This window comes from Eucyclogobius newberryi, unplaced genomic scaffold, assembly GCF_026437365.1.
Source record: "Eucyclogobius newberryi isolate DKJ021-1_F unplaced genomic scaffold, fEucNew1.0.hap1 SCAF_6, whole genome shotgun sequence".
Classification (NCBI taxonomy): domain Eukaryota; kingdom Metazoa; phylum Chordata; class Actinopteri; order Gobiiformes; family Gobiidae; genus Eucyclogobius; species Eucyclogobius newberryi.
This window is the reverse complement of record NW_027316278.1, coordinates 30,277,925-30,287,130: the sequence shown is the minus strand read 5'-3', so window position 1 is coordinate 30,287,130 and position 9,206 is coordinate 30,277,925.

The window sequence follows — 9,206 nt, the reverse complement described above, 5'->3', positions numbered from 1 at the left end:
TATTTATTCCACCCTCTACAGCTGAAATGATCATAATATATATTACCATAAAATAACAAAATGTCTCCTGCAAACATCGTTCCAGCTTTAATATATTGGATAAGCAGTCTATATTGTAATTATCGTGTCAGGACTAGAGGCTTAAGGAATGCTAAAAGATGAAAACTTTTATTTTTAATTTTTTTAGTAATTTAATACAGTAAATGTAAAACAAAATTGTGAGTTATAATACATTTTAAAAGTCAATATATGTTGTGTGTTTGTGTTCTGTTTGTGAACTCAAAAGTGCACTGTGTGTGACCACCACCTGCTAATCTCATTTAAACTATCGCCATAGAAACAGGCACACGTATTGTTTATCTACAGAAACACCTGCACTTGAATATTTAAGAAGTTATAACAGAAAGCAATAACATCTAACCATTGCATATTTATTTAAAAATGTTAGGATCATACACATACTGTATATAGTACTTGCCAATTTGTGGAAAACAATTGTATTATCCATTTGCTGTTATTGTTCTGCCTCGTGACTGGTTTATTGTTAAGTTATGGATTTATATATATTTATATATTTTTGATCATTACCAAATTAATCTTATTGCTTTTAACTGACCACCACTTTCTAAAGCTATTGTGGGAAATCCCGCTGCTGATGAAGAACGAGCCTCTTACTGTTAAAAATAAGTATTATGGATTATTATGGTTTATTGTTAAGTTATGGATTTATATATATTTATATATTTTTGATCATTACCAAATTAATCTTATTGCTTTTAACTGACCACCACTTTCTAAAGCTATTGTGGAAAAAAAGGATTTCCCTCTCATTCTGGAAGATATCGAACTTAAAAGTATGACAGGTTTTCAACTTTTGACTTAATTTGGTGTGTTTTATCATGATAAATTACATAAAATAATCTACTTTTTGACCTGAACATTAACAAGTGCAGACATATTTGTCTTAACAGCATTCTAGTTCAGTTAGAAGTACACTTTAACGCAGCATATTTCCATTGTTATTGTAAACAGACCCACAAGACCCCCTAAACCTGCTCTGTACGGAGACATGGGCTGGGAAACATGTGAAGTCAGACATTTCTGTGATATGATGCGCTTAGGGAATACGTTAATTAAGAAAAACCTGACCAAACATATTCAATTGGAGTTTGTCACATAAAACCACCTGATCTCCTGTTTATCTATATATTGGACAAATAAGGAAACAATACTGTCCCCTGTACCATGAGATACAAGGTAAATTGTTTTCTGATTTATCCCCGTTTGCCGTTTGTCAGATGCAGACAGACTGGTCCATCTGTTTAAACGTGTTATAGTCAAGGTTTGTGTTAAAGGCCTGGAAACATCGTAATATGACATTATATATTTGATGCTTTTTGCTTGTTTTGTGTGTGTGTGAGCCCGTGTGCATGTGTGGTGCATGTAAATAAACTAAACTAACCCATTAATTTTATGACCTACTGTTCAAGATGATCTGGATGTTTTAGAGTTTTCTTTATAAGCTTCATTGTTGTACTTAATCGTTATCGCTGAGGTTATATTGTTGACCTGGTGTCAAAGAAAATCTTAAAATTAAGAAGACACAACATGTAGGACACATTCACAACAATTCAAGAAGTGAAAAGAGACATTTTGCTCATTCTTAACAATATTATTCTTTGAAACCTTTTGTTGATTTTGTGCTATAGAGTGATATAGACAACTAAACAACTCTTGTCTGATCGTTGTTTGATGGTTTTCACACTCACTTTCCTCTAGAATTAGCCCATGTCAGTCCTGTTCATTATTGAACTACTAATTTTATTAAAACACAGTCAAGATAATTATATTTAAGATTTTCAGATTATGCAGTTTGGCCATTTTTTTTAGATTTAAATATTAACTTCTCTAATGTCACAGAAAATATTATTTGACAGATAATAAGCATTATTTAGTTGAATTAATGTTTCAAGGATCAACTTGAACTGTCATTTTCCACATTTTCTTCTCAAACCAACACTGTTTGGTGTAAACCTATTATAGGTTTTATTCCACTCTATGATAAGTACTTTAGGGTTAGTGATACACAGTTGAAAAACATCAAAGGAAACATTTAATTGAAAAAAATGTCAGTGAAGTTCAGATCTTAAATGTTGCAGTGTTTCAGATGACATCACAACGTTTGTGATATTTAATGACCAAATACATCAATAGGAAAATGCAGATTTTTGTTCTTAAACAAGAAGTTAGTGAGTCTAGTCACTAATATAAAAAATAATCACATTCAACATCTGTGATTTCCAGTGGCGGGCCGTGGGTCTGGGGCTTGGGCCTTCAGTGAGGACCTACACAGTCCCACCCGAATGAATCCAAGAATCAAATTTAAAATTCTACTCCTGACCTACAAAGCCATAAATGACATGGCCCCATCCTACCTCAAAGATGCTATAGTACCATATCATCCAAACAGAGCTCTTCGCTCTCAGAATGCCGGCCTTCTGGTGGTGCCAAGAGTCTCTAAAAGTACTGTAGGAGGTAGAGCGTTTAGCTACCAAGCTCCTGTGTTATGGAATCAGCTCCCGACCCATGTTAAATATGCTGACACAGTCTCTTCATTTAAGTCCAGGCTTAAAACGTTCCTCTTCAAAATCGCTTATGGTCAGACTAGTTAGGAACAGAAACATAAACCCACAGCTTTAGCTACGCTGCCCTAGGAGTAACTATGCTGGGGGAAGTATGACAGCTTGAGCACTATCCTCTTCTTCTTCTGACTACTTATGCTATCAAACAATATTTATTTTATAATTCCACTTGCAAACTGTTCACCGCCTTCTTTTTCTTTCTCTCACTCCTGAGGACCTGTGGACCCAGATGCCCCTCCCCTGGTGAAGTGGTCCCTGCCCTGTGTGGACGGTCCCTCATCTGCCTGAGGAGTGGGTCCAGCTCGCCTCCGACGGTCCCTCATCTGCTTGAAGAGTGGGTCCAGCTCGACTCAGACGGTCCCTCATCTGCCTGAAGAGTGGGTCCAGCTCGACTCAGACGGTCCCTCATCTGCCTGAAGAGTGGGTCCAGCTCGCCTCCGACGGTCCCTCATTTGCCTGAAGAGTGGGTCCAGCTCGACTCAGACGGTCCCTCATCTGCCTGAAGAGTGGGTCCAGTCCGCCTCCGACGGTCCCTCATCTGCCTGAGGAGTGGGTCCAGCTCGCCTCCAACGGTCCCTCATCTGCCTGAAGAGTGGGTCCAGCTCGCCTCCGACGGTCCCTCATCTGCCTGAAGAGTGGGTCCAGCTCGACTCAGACGGTCCCTCATCTGCCTGAAGAGTGGGTCCAGCTTGCCTCCGACGGTCCCTCATCTGCCTGAAGAGTGGGTCCAGCTCGACTCAGACGGTCCCTCATCTGCCTGAAGAGTGGCTCCAGTCCGCCTCCGACGGTCCCTCATCTGCCTGAGGAGTGGGTCCAGCTCGCCTCCGACGGTCCCTCATCTGCCTGAAGAGTGGCTCCAGCTCGACTCAGACGGTCCCTCATCTGCCTGAAGAGTGGGTCCAGCTTGACTCAGACGGTCCCTCATCTGCCTGAAGAGTGGGTCCAGTTCGCCTCAGTCGGTCCCTCATCTGCCTGAAGAGTGGGTCCAGCTCGACTCAGACGGTCCCTCATCTGCCTGAGGAGTGGGTCCAGTTCGCCTCAGTCGGTCCCTCATCTGCCTGAAGAGTGGGTCCAGCTCGACTCAGTCGGTCCCTCATCTGCCTGAAGAGTGGGTCCAGCTCGACTCAGACGGTCCCTCATCTGCCTGAGGAGTGGGTCCAGTTCGCCTCAGTCGGTCCCTCATCTGCCTGAAGAGTGGGTCCAGCTCCAGTCTCCCTCGTGTCCGTCTGTCCGTCTGTGAGAATCGGATCTCTCCTTCACTGGAACTCCTCCAGGTTTCTACGCTTTTTTCCCAAAGAGGTTTTTTTTGTAGTTTTTCCTGGCCGAGAAGGAGAGTCTAAGGACAGAGGACCCTGGGACATCGTCCCTCGCCACCACAGACATTGTCTGACTCCCTCGCCACCACAGACATTGTTGATTCATTTCTCCCTGTGGCCCTCAGAGGCAACTGTTGTTGTGATTTTGGGCCTTACAAAAATAAATTGATTTGATTTGATTTGAATCCACCTCGTATTACCATCATTATGATGCCATGGCTCTAGACACTATACATTTAGACAGAAACGCAGTTTAAACAGGCGTTGCGTTACCTAGTCCGCGCTCGTTCTCTGTGCATTCTCCATGCCGTTGTCCGTGCCATTGTCCGTGTCGTTCTCCGTGCCGTTGTCCGCTCGTTCTCTGCGCGTTGTCCGTGCCGTGCTTTGTCTGCGGCAACGTCCGCGCGTTTTCAACGCGCCGATGGCCAAACTTTGTAAGTGGGGAACGAATCCGCTTGTAACAGGCTTTGCAGCGTCGGCGTCGGACGACCTCTCCTTACAATGTCTAACTTTTCTTGAAAAGTTCGTCTTGAGAAAGGCGTTATAATTATATCCTCGACCAAATCGATATCTTTTCCTCCTTCCACATTGTGGGTTGAAAAAAACAGCTTAGTAGTACATGGATTAATTTGTCTGTCAAAATCCAGTTTCCTCCATCAGAGTTTCTGAGGTTCCGCAGAGCCCCGCCCATAGGACCTGCTTCTCAATATTGGTGATCCAATCAAAAGACGTGCACGTGATGCACCTGCTAGATGGCTCCTGTGTAACAGCAGCAGATGTACAATGGCCAACTCTAAAGCTGATTGGTTGACACATATTTTCATTTCCATTCACTTTAAGCTACAAGCATCAGCTCTGTTGAGTCTGAAGGCCTGAGGGCAGATTTTAGATCCCTGGCAACACATGATGCCTGAATATGATTGGATAAAAGTTCGATCATAATGACCAGCCCTCCAAATCTCAACTTGGGGCTGGAAGCAGTGCAACCAAGAGGAAAGCCAGGAAATGAAGAGTAATACTCTTACTCTGGGGAATTTTTTTATAAATATTTGTGGGGGAAAAAATATATTTTTAAATTATATTTTGATTATGTTTATATTTTGATTATGCTGGCCCTGACGGCCCACATTTCCCTTTTTAGATATTTCATGGCAAAGTACAATGTAATCAACAGAGAAATCTGGCTCTTGCCTCTATCATCACAGAGAACCTGAAAAACACCTATTCATTCAATGACTCGCCCTTTTATTTTGTAGGGGAAAGGAAGACTGGGATAAGTTTCGTTTTGTGAAATCTCTACAGTAAATGAAACTGAAACTTAAAGTAGGTTTGCGCACAGCAGAGAATAAAAGGCAGGAGGCGCCTCATTGTGCCATTTGTGTTTGGCGTAAAGAGCATCGAGTATTTTTTTTAGATTAGATTCAACTTTATTGTCATTGCACAGAGCACAGGTACTAAGACAACAAAATGCAGTTAGCATCAACCAAAAGTGCAAAACAGCAGTTAAAAGTTAATGTCTTTGAAAACTATTGACTTATGTGTTTTTTACACATAATTCAGAAACGGAATCATCATCCTAAAGGTAAGGGGGAAATCTATTCATAGTATAAATTAGTTTCAGATTATATTGTTATAGTTTTAACCTTTTTTCGTTTGTCGTCTTTGTGTTTGTTTTTCACAGAGAGAATATTTGCATCATGGCTCAGAGTTGCCGTGACAGTGATTCAGTGGAAATGGGGGATGAGGTATGAGGCATTTTATCACAATTCACTGTAATAACACATAACTTTGAAAATACTTATATTCATTACATTGTTTTTAGGAGTTTTATGATGCAGCAGACGTCCTGATGGATCAAGGTGAGATTTTATTTACTTTAATAAAAGACAGTTACTTCAGTATTACTGTTTCAATGCTACGAAGGTGTATGGCCACTTATAGATGAAAGAAAAAAATAGGATAGTGTTGCATCATGGCCAAAATGGAGAATAACAAAATCTCAATGTAAGTGTCCATGTAATATAATAGGTCCATGATCCATGTTTACTTGAAGTTTCGGTACAGGTAAATAGTACAGGTACTTGCTCTGTAACATCTTTAACAGCCTGCACTCCAGGACAAGTTCGCCCTCTATGGGGAACTCATTAATAACTCTTTTACAACGGTATTATACATTCACATTAGGAGGAGTAGAATACAGTATAGACCTCGTGCAGTCACGTGACGACTGTTCAATGCTGGACGGCAAAAGAAAACGCGTGCGTACACTGGGCAATTACAGCCAGCAACAGCAACATTTCACTTCACCAGTCCAAGTGTTCTGTTTGTATATAAAAAATGTATAAAGAATATATATAAAGGGCGAATTAACTTGTCACTAGACTGTTTGTAACAGTTACAGTTTGAATTCATTAGCGTTTCTGTCACATAACTTAAAATAAGACATTTGCTTGTAAAACATTGTGTGTGGGACAGTGATGCTGGTGTTTGGAGCGGTGGCTCTACATTTTGCATTTTGTCACTTTACGGCGTTGACTTTCTGTTTCACATCAGATTATTATAACACGGTCGCGATCCTCCTGCTGTTTCCATGGATGTATTGGCCGTTTCAAGGCGCCGCAGAGGAGCGTGTGGCATGTTTTAAACGTACGAGTGTGACTGAGAAGCAGCGTGAGGACGCGGGGGTCCGAGGTGGCGCGGTGAGGACGCGGGTGCTTGGGTGGGCGGCGCGCCGAACTAGTTGTGGTTGCTCGCGGCAGCTCGCGGCACCGTACTCTTTTACACAACAAAACTCTTCCCGGTCGCATCCATGGGTCGCACTCGTGAGTTTGAAACTTAAGGTTAAGAAGTTAACCCCGGTTCTCTGAAACATGACTGAGGTATCTCACAAATGGGACAGCTCTCTACGCTGGTCCCCAGAAGCCTTATAACACTATGCCAGTCTCAGAATGGCTAGGAGACGCTACGCACGCGACTAGAGGAGGCGGAGCCTATTCCACCCGCTTATATAGCGTGACGGAGGCGTCACCACTTCAGTCTAAGTAAGCACACTCTTCTCGCTCAGGGCAAGAAGGGCGGTCTCATGAGATACCGCACTCATGTTTCAGAGAAATGGGGTTAACTTATTAACCTTAAGTTCTATTTCAACATTCGTTTCGCTATCTCACAAATGGGATATAGAGACCCCAGAAATGCCAGACAAGCTTACCCGAAGACCAACGATCACACAAGCACCCGGGGCGAGGCCCCCACGCTCAGGACGTTCTGAGACAGTGAGGGCCCAGTGACATCTAGTCTATAGAACCTGGCAAAGGTGTGAGGCGTAGCCCAGCTGGCTGCCGCACAAATCTCCTCCACCGAGGGGCCCCGGAACATAGCCCATGATGTAGCCATGCCACGAGTGGAATGAGCCCGTAGACCAGCAGGAGTCTTACCCCGATGGGGTGGAGCCCATGACACAAACAGCTGCTCAGTTCCCCGAAATGAAGCAGTCCTATCCACATAAACGCGCAGTGCGCGCACCGGACAGAGCGCGCACCGGACAGAGCGCATGGAGCCGCTGATGCTCCTCTGACGTAGACAGAGGAGAAAGAGCAGACTGCTCAATAGGGAGGCATGACAAAGTCGGGTTAAAGACTTTCGGCATAAAAGCAGGATTAGGTTTCAACAAAACCTTAGAATCTCCTCTAGTAAACTGCATGCATGACGCGACAGACAGGGCATGTATGTCACTCACACGCTTGGCAGACGCCATCGCCAGCTGTAAAGCCGTTTTGAATGAGAGCCATTTCAGCTCCACTTGATGGAGCGGCTCAAACGTTGGGCGAGACAGGGCATTCAGCACTATAGTCAAATCCCACAGGGCGACCAGGCTCCTCGAGACTGGCCTGAGGCGACGTGCACCTTTCATGAATGAACTGATAAGGGGATGCTGGCCAGCCGTCTTATCCCCAAAACCAATGTGACACGCCGAAATAGCGGCCAAGTACACTTTGATGGTGGAGAAAGCCAGACCTTTTTTCCAGTAAACTCTGGAGGAACGTCAAAATGATGGGCACGGAGCTCTGAAGAGCAACACAGCCCTTTTTCACGCACCACTCCTCAAACGCACGCCACTTCCCATCGTATGCACTACGAGTCGAACTGGCCCTAGCACTTTGAATGGTGTTAATGACGTTGTCCGAGAGGCCCGCAGAGGATAGATTTAACCTCTCAGGGGCCAGACCCATAAAGCAAGACGCTCCGGGTGAGCGTGGAAGATCTCCCCGCGTGCTTGCGACACCAGGTCCCTGCACAGAGGCAGAGGCCACGGGTGACCAGATAATAGCTGGAATATGTTCGCCATCCAGTGCAGGCCAGTGGGGGGTCACGAGGAGGAGTGAGTGCCTCCCCTCCCGGACCCTGGAGAGAGTAGCAGTGATCATTTCTAATGGGGGAAACGTGTACAGGTGGCACTGTGTGTCCTCTTGTGACGCAAACAGGTCCACCTCTGCTCTGCCGAATCTCTCCCATATCTGATTCACAATGCTGCTGTGAAGCTTCCAGTCTTTGTAACGGGGGTGCCCCGGGAGAGCAGATCCGCCCCCAGATTCATGATTCCCGGGTAGGGATGCGTACCGCTACGACGGACCGGATCTGGACTTGTAAAAACGTTTCGGTTCAGGTCCAAAAAAAACGAAACCCTGGTGATTCGGTTCTGGACTCATATAAAATATAGCACTGACATACTATATCCTTTTTGTTCTAGAATTTAGACCATCTTAAACCTTCCATTGATCGCGAACCTCGCGCTGGCAAAGACGTAAACACTGCCATGCGCCGCTGTCAATAGCGCACACGGACCCTAATTAGTGACGCACGCGTCTTCCGGGCATAAGTTGAAGCCGGCGAAATAAGTTTAAAGACGCGAGAGACGGGAGCGCCTGGTACGTGTCGAGCTGTGCGTAACCGTGTATCCACATGTGAACATTGAACCGGTGAGATCGCTGGCTTTATCTGAACTGTTTAAGCTGTGGCCGCCGCGTGCGATGTTGTGATGGTTAAAGGGGCGGGGTCAGCGTGGTTTCTTGTCTGGGTTGTGCTTTGGTCTGGGTGTTAATATTAATGAAATAACTTAAGTGTTATGTTGTGGTGTGATGTATTTGGCATTAAGTAAATGCAAAGTAAAGTCAAAGTAATATTGCTTAATTGCTGCATTCATTAATTGGAGTTTATGTTTTGTAATAGTATTTTGTATTTGTATTCTACA